Raw genomic sequence first — 8,791 nt, 5'->3', positions numbered from 1 at the left:
GGGGGCTGAAAGGACAGGTGGCTCCATCCCGGTAGAGGTGGGCCTGGGTTCCCGACGGCCCTCGACTGTTACTTTGTGGTGGAGCGACAGGGCAGGTTGAGACCACCTAGGAGACAGGTGGGCCTGGCCCTGTTCGGCGTTCGCGGATACTTAACACGCTTAACGAGATCTTGGTATTTGATCTGAGTCGGCTACGAGCCTATACGCACTAACCATCTACGTGGGAGTAGTTATGGGTATCCCGACGTCGTGGTATCAGCCGAAGCACTTCAGACGTCAGCGACGGAGCGGCGCGCGCCGGATTGGAACGTAAGCCTGCTCTTGTATTAAGGGGGCTAGTTCTGCTTTCGGCCGCGTACGCAACGTGCAGGTGTGCTATGGGCGATGGGCCCAGACCCCTGTGCGCTTAGGTTTAGACCGACGTGCTGGCCTCTCTGTTTTGCCTAGGTGGGGCTGCGACGTGTTGATCTTCCGAGGCCGGGCATGACCCAGGAAAGTGTGTCCGGCCAAATGGGATCAAGCGTGTTGGGTTATGTGGTGCACCCCTGCAGGGAAGTTAATCTATTCGAATAGCCGTGATCTTCGGTAACAGGACGACTTGGAGTTGTACCTTGACCTTATGACAACTAGAACCGGATACTTAATAAAACACACCCTTCCAAGTGCCAGATACAACCGGTGGTCGCTCTCTCTCAGGGATACGAGGAGGGGATCGCCGGGTAGGATTATGCTACTGGAGATGTTACTTGGAGATGCTACTTGGGGATGCTACTTGGAGGACTTCAATCTACTCTCTTTTACTTGATGCAAGACGGAGGCTGCCAGAAGCGTAGTCTTCGACAGGATTAGCTATCCCCCTCTTATTCTGGCATTCTGCAGTTCAGTCCACTGATATGGCCTCCTTACACATATACCCATGCATATGTAGTGTAGTTCCTTGCTTGCGAGTACTTTGGATGAGTACTCACGGTTGCTTTCTCCCCCCCCTTTTTCCCCTTTTCCTTTCTTTCTGGTTGTCGCAACCAGATGCTGGAGCCCTGGAGCCAGACGCCACCATCGACGACGACCCCTACTACACCGGAGGTGCCCCTACTATGTGCAGCCCGCTGACGACGACCTGGAGTAGTTTAGGAGGATCCCAGGCAGGAGGCCTGCGCCTCTTTTTTGATCTGTATCCCAGTTTGTGCTAGCCTTCTTAAGGCAAACTTGTTTAACTTATGTCTGTACTCAGATATTGATGCTTCCGCTGACTCGTCTATGATCGAGCACTTGTATTCGAGCCCTCGAGGCCCCTGGCTTGTATTATGATGCTTGTATGACTTATTTTATTTGTAGAGTTGTGTTGTGATATCTTCCCGTGAGTCCCTGATCTTGATCGTACACATTTGCGTGCATGATTAGTGTACGATTAAATCGGGGGCGTCACATCCTTGTCCAACGTCAACAATTTTGGCATATAATTTTGATGGGGGCTCACAATCTCAAAAGATTTCCAAGATAGTGTATTTGCATGTGAAAGTTCTCTTCCTTATACTAATTATTCATGAATTGCTTGTATGACCAATATTGTGATTGTCAAGCTTCAACAGATTTAACTTTCTAAACCCAATGTGAAGTTACGACTAGGCATAATATAATTTCAACTTCATGATTCAATCCATTCAACAATTTAATCATAGGATATAAGTGAAGCCCAAGAGTAAATGACAAGCTACTCCAAAAAGATATAAGTGAAGATCAAGCAAGTAGTTATGTAAATGGGTAGCTATTTGAGGACTCTCTTATTTAAAAACTTTAATATCTAAGTATTTTATTAAAACAGCAAGCAAAACAAAACAAAATTACATTCCAACAATAACACACATCATGTGAAGAAACAAAAACTTAGGATCAACCGATACTAACCGATAATTGTTGTTGAAGAAAGGTGGGATGCCTACCGGGGCATCCCCAAGCTTAGATGCTTGAGACTTCTTGAAATATTATCTTGGGATGCCTTGGGAATCCCCAAGCTTGAACTTTTGTGTCTCCTTAATTCTTTTTATATCACGGTTTCCCTAAATCTTAAATACTTCATCCACACAAAACTCAACAAGAACTCGTGAGATAAGTTAGTATAAATCAATGCAACACCTTATCATTATCTACTGTACCAAATCAACATCGCATACTAAATGCCTCTGCATATTTAATACTCCTACCCTCAAATATATTCATTAAACAAGCAAACATATGCAAACAATGCAAACATAACAACAATCTGCCAAAACAGTACAATCTGTAAAGAATGCAAGAGTATCAATACTTATTTAACTCCAAAAATTATGAAAATTTACCACACTGTAGAAAATTTATCAGATCTTATTTTGCAAAAAAGTTTCAACATTTTATCACATTCTGACTTCTCTCGGGAATTTCTGCAACATCGATAAACTTTCTGTTTTGGAACAACAACACATAGACTTGCAAAATAAGCATGGTAAAGGCTATCCTTGGCATTTCTATTGAAAAGAAGCATGAAAAATACTATTATAAATAACAACAAGCAAATAATAACAAAATAAAATGATGCTCCAAGCAAAACACATATCATGTGACGAATAAGAATGTAGCTCCAAGTGAGATTACCAATAATGTTGGAGAAGAAAATAGGGGATGCCTTCCGGGGCATCCCCAAGCTTAGTTGCTTGGATCTTCCTTGAATATCACCTTGGGGTGCCTTGGGCATCCCAAAGCTTAGTGTCTTGTCACTCCTTATTCTCCTCATATCAATGTCTCACCCAAAACTTGAAAACTTCAGTCACACAAAACTTAACTGAACCTCGTGAGATAGGTTAGTATGATAAGGAGCAAACCATTTCACTTTGGTACTGTCAAAGACAAGATTCATAATTGTTCTCACACAATGCCTACTATATCATATCATTTCCAAAATTTATACTGAGCAATATAAGCCATAGAAACTAGAAAACAAGCAAACTATGCATTGAAAACGGAATCTGTCAAAAACAGAACAGTCTGTAGTAATCTGTACTCCAACCATACTTCTACTACTCCAAAAATTCTGAAAAATTAGGGAAACCTGGGAAATTTGTATATTAATCTTATTAAAAAAGAATCAGTATTTTATCACGCTTCCGTTAGAAATTATAATTATTTTCCTGAGCGTAAAAGTTTCTATTTTTCAGCAAGATCAAATCAACTGTCACCATAGACCATCCCAAAGGTCTTACTTGGCACTTTATTGAAACGAAAGCAAGAAAATATGATTACTACAGTAGCCTAATCATGTGAACAGACAAAAACAGTAGGGGTAAATGTTGGGTTGTCTCCCAACAAGCGCTTTTCTTTAATGCCTTTTAGCTAGGCATGGTGATTTCAATGATGCTTGCATAAAAGATAAGAATTGAAACACAAGGAGAGCATCATGAAGCATATGACTAGCACATTTAAGTCTAACCCACTTCCTATGCATAGGGATTTTGTGAGCAAACAACTTATGGGAACAGTAATCAACTTGCATAGGAAGGCAAAACAGGCATAATTTCAAAACTTTCAACACATAGAGAGGAAACTTGATATTATTGCAATTCCTACAAGCATAAGTTCCTCCCTCATAATAATTTTCAGTAGCATCATAAAGAAAATCAACAATATAACTATCACATAAATCATTATTTTCATGACACAAAAGTATGGAAAACTTATTACTCTTCACATAAGCAAATTTCTTCTCATCAATAGTAGTGGGAGCAAACTCAACAAAATAACTATCATGAGAGTGAAAATTAAAATCATGATGACAAGTTTCATTCTTTATAGGATACATGTGATCACCATAATCATCATAGATAGCAACTTTGTTCTCATAATCAATTGGAACCTCTTCTGAAATAGTGGATTCATCACTAAATAAAGTCATGACCTCTCCAAATCCACTTTCATAATTATCACAATAAGATTCAACACCCTCCAAAATAGTGGGATCATTACTTCCTAAAGTTCACACTCTTCCAAACTCACTTTTATCAATATAATCATCATAAATAGGAGGCATGCTTTCATCATAATAAATTTGCACATCAAAACTTGGGGGACAAAAAAATCATCTTCATCAAACATAGCATCCCCAAGCTTGTAGCTTTGCATATCATTAGCATCATGGATATTCAAAGAATTCATACTAATAACATTGCAATAATGCTCATAATTCAAATATTTTGTGCCAAACATTTTATTGACTTCTTCTTCTAACAATTGAGCGCAATTTTCCGAACCATCATTTTCAAGAAATATATTATAAAGATGATCAATAATATGATGCAACCTCAATTCCATTTTTATGTAGTTTTCTTTTATAACCCAAACTAGTGATAAAACAAGAAACTAAAAGATTCGATTGCAAGATCAAAAGATATACCTTCAAGCACTCACCTCCCCGGCAACGACGCCAAAAAAGAAGCTTGATGTCTACTACGCAACTTTATTCTTGTAGACTCGTGTTGGGCCTCCAAGCGCAGAGTTTTGTAGGACAGTAGCAATTTTCCCTCAAGTGGATGGCCTGATGAGGACATCAATACCATTGTTACACCCACAACCCCTGCTGCTATACATACTGGACCAATTACTAGAGCTCGCCCACACCAATTGAATTACCAGGTACTTTCATTTCTTGGTAACGATTCTAATGTTCATGAGAATATGATGCTGCCTAAATTGGATACATTTGTTTTGCTTACAAATGAAGGGCCTAGCTTGGACAAGAAAGATGAACCTTGGAGCAAGTTCAAGCATGGAGATGATGGTATGCGCAAGGGGAACAAGAACGGAGTTACAAGTGATGATTCCATGGCTTTGAAGCCATCATAATGAGTGCCTGAAGCCTTGGACGAAATATACAAGATGCCACTTCATAAATTTCGTCTAGAGGCTATTCTAGGTGCCGCGTCACCTTATTTTTGGGCCAGGACCATTTAATTTCGAAATACTTGATTATAGGATGTTTTTAGAGTCCGTATGTGTGGGGAAACAAGAGTTAGGGTTGGTTTTGGACCCCTCCTCCAAGGGCCACAAAATTCCCCCCCTCTCTCCTCCATATATACAACACTTAGGGCATCGTTTAGACTTTGGGTTTGTTTAGATTAAAGTTTTCCATAGCTGCAACTTCGCGTACTTCGTTTGTGTTCAACGACTAGACAAAGGCATCACAGAACCCCACCTTCATTAATAAAGCTTTCCTCTTTTATTCGCTATCCAGATTGCAATCTCAGTTTCTTGCTTGTTCTTCGTTTGCTCGCAGGAAATAGACCCTCGTGGTCAGGTTGATCGTGCTCCAGCATGGTCAATAACCCTCGGAAGTTGGTTTAGCGATTGCTAAGGCGCGACGTCTTTGCACGTTCATAGTCGGATCGTCAAAGTCGACTCCCATAGAAAATGATATCTATCTCATCGAAACATCGGTGCACTTTCGCCTCTATCAAGTGGTATCAGATTTTCAGGTTGCTCGGTGAGATTTTACAGTTTTTCGTAGTTTAGATCGAGTCTGTTCTTCATACCTATAGTCTGAAGGAAATATGCCCTAGAGGCAATAATAAAGTTATTGTTTATTTCCTTATTTCATGATAAATGTTTATTATTCATGCTAGAATTGTATTAACCGGAAACATAATACATGTGTGAATACACAGACAAACATACTGTCACTAGTATGCCTCTACTTGACTAGCTCGTTAATCAAAGATGGTTGTGTTTCCTAACCATAGACATGAGTTGTTATTTGATTAACGGGATCACATCCTTAGGAGAATGATGTGATTGACTTGACCCATTTCGTTTGCTTAGCACTTGATCGTTTAGTATGTTGCTATTGCTTTCTTCATGACTTACTGAAAGTGCTAGTGATCGACTAGAGGGGGGGTGAATAGGCGATTTTTAAGAAAGTCTTCAAAACATGGAAGTTTCGAAGACAAATGATAGAAGCAAACCTATTACCACACAACGGAAGGTAGACTACACTAGGCAACCTTAGTCAAGTAACCAAAGAAGTGAAAGCACAATGACTAATAGCAGCTAGGCAGTAAGGATCAGGTAGGAAGATATTGTGAAGCCAATCAGAACAAGCAGTCACTCAGTGAAGACAAAAGATAATGCAATCATGCAATGACTTCACAAGGACCAACAATAAGTAAAGGGAAGGGAAGGATGAAACCAGTGACTCGTTGAAGACAATGATTTGTTGGACCAGTTCCAGTTGCTGTGACAACTGTATGTCTGGTTAGGGCGGCTAGGTATTTAAACCTGAGGACACACAGTCCCGGACACCCAGTCCTGAACACGCAGCTCAGGAACCCTAGTCCTCACCGTATTCCCCTTGAGCTAAGGTCACGCAGACCTCGCCCAATCACTCTGGTAAGTCTTCAAGGTAGACTCCCAAACCTTCACAGACTTCGTTCACCGGCGATCCACAATGACTCTTGGATGCTCAGAACGCGACGCCTAACCGGCTGGAGGATTCACAGTCCTCAAGTGTAATAAGTCTTCAGATCACACAGACAGGATGACTTAAGTGATGCCTAACACTCTTTGGCTCTGGGTGGTTAGGACTTTATCCTTGCAAGGAATTCTCTCTCAAAGGCTTCGAGGTGGGTTGCTCTCAAACGACAACAGCCGTACTTTAACTCTGAGCAGCCAACCGTTTATGGTTGTAGGGGGTGGGCTATTTATAGCCACTAGGCAACCCGGCCTGATTTGTCCGAAATGACCCTGGGTCACTAAGGAACTGACACGTGTTCCAACGGTCAGATTTCAAACACACACGACAACTTTACTTGGGCTACAAGCAAAGCTGACTTGTCCAACTCTGGACAAGATTCGCTCTCATAGTCTTCACTCGAAGACATAGGATTTTGGTTAAGCATCACTTCAGTCATTCTGACTGGTTCTCTTGGACCCCACTTAACAGTACGGTGGTTCCTATGACTCAACAAAGAAGAAAAAGAACTACGAAAGATCTAAGTCTTCACGCTCCATAGTCTTCATGCGATGTATTCTCTTGTCATAGTCTTCAATGTGAATGTCTTCACATACCACCTTTGACTTCAATGTCTTCATACATTTTTAGATGTCATCTCTGGTAGGAAAACCGAATCAATGAGGGACTTCTACCTGTGTTATCCTGCAATTCTCACAAACACATTAGTCCCTCAACTAGGTTTGTCGCCAATACTCCAAAACCAACTAGGGGTGGCACTAGATGCACTTACAATCTCCCCCTTTTGGTGATTGATGACAAACTAGCTGAAGTTTTCAATGGGGAATATAATATGTGAAATTGTAAAGGATAAGGAATTGTCTTCATAAGTTGCAAGGGCTCCCCCTGAAGATGTGCATATAAGTAATTTGCTTTTGGAATGCAAATGCACATGGCAGGTTGTACTTGTGGAGATCCTCTTCAACTTATGATGACAATTCATCATGCATGAAAAGTATGTGAAGATAATGACATGCATAATGGAAAATGGACGTCTGCAAAATGATCTAAGTGCGGAATTTATCGTCGCACATGCGGAATTTATCATCGCATCACAAAATAGCAAATAAGTAGCAGACGACCATCGAGTTTAAGTGTTACAACTCAAAGAACCAAATGTATCAAAACGAGAGTTGTAAACACTAAGGCAAAACATAAAGTAACCGCCCATATGGACCCGCTTGAAGACTATCAAACTCATATGCTTCTCCCCCTTTTGTCAGTAAGGACCAAAAAGGTTTGAAGACATAGAGCATCTACTCGTTCCCATGAGGAGTAGGTGAAGTAGCAAGGTCGTCGGTGTTGTTAGGCGGTGCAGACGAGCTCGGGGCAGTGTCGATGCGTGCTGAAGGAGGGGGCGGTGAAGTAGCATCGTCTTCGTCCTCGATCACTCTGGCATTCACAGTTGCCGCAGAGGAAGAGAACTCAGAGTCTTCAAGAGAGGGAGTTCGTCCCAGCACAGCCCTTCGGGGAGGTGTGGAGTCAAACTTGAAATGTTCAGAGAAGCCATCCTCTTGAAGATCATCCTCAGAGCACATAAGCGTCAGCCCTTTCCATGTGCGTCGAGAGGTTTCATGAGCAACAAAGGCATTCTTGGTGGCAAGATTGCGAATGCGATTAACATCCACCAAGAGGCTTTGCATTTGACGCTTCAGCCAGTCATGATGCCTATCCTGTTTCTGATGAAGAGCCACAAGAAGCTCTCGGTCATTGAGAACACGAGTGCGCTTCTTGGGTCGTGGGGCAGTTGTACTGTCAGTGGCTTCAGTGAGAGCAGGATGCGGTGCACGTGTAGTGCCATCCAAAGGATACACACAAGTGCCTGCTTCAACTCCTTCAATGTTCTGAGAAAAACTTTGATGCTCTGCATTCTGAAGACTTAGAGGTTCCTTGGCAGGCTCAGGATAGATGGCTTCAATAGACATATCCACATCAGGCAGAAAAATCCGATGATTGCGAGCAGATGGCTGATATGAGATAGCGGAGTGAAGTTTGATCAGCCGCATTACCCATGGGGCGTAGAACTTCAAGCCAAACAGATCAGAGCCTGATGCAGCAAGTTGGCGAATGAAGAAGTCCTGTGCATTAAAGCATTTTCCATGAAGAATATAGAAGACCAAAGTCTTCATTGCACCTTCTAGCTTGGCATGTGGAGAGTGCCCTTTGATGGCCAGAGAGTTCGCCTTATGATGTGATAAATAGTCCTTGGTAGATACTCTAGGTCTTCAACAAAGAACTCTTTGGGATATGCAGCATCTTGGG

This window comes from Triticum aestivum, chromosome 5A (genome assembly GCF_018294505.1).
Source record: "Triticum aestivum cultivar Chinese Spring chromosome 5A, IWGSC CS RefSeq v2.1, whole genome shotgun sequence".
Taxonomy (NCBI): Eukaryota; Viridiplantae; Streptophyta; class Magnoliopsida; order Poales; family Poaceae; genus Triticum; species Triticum aestivum.
Note: the sequence above shows the minus strand (reverse complement) of the source record.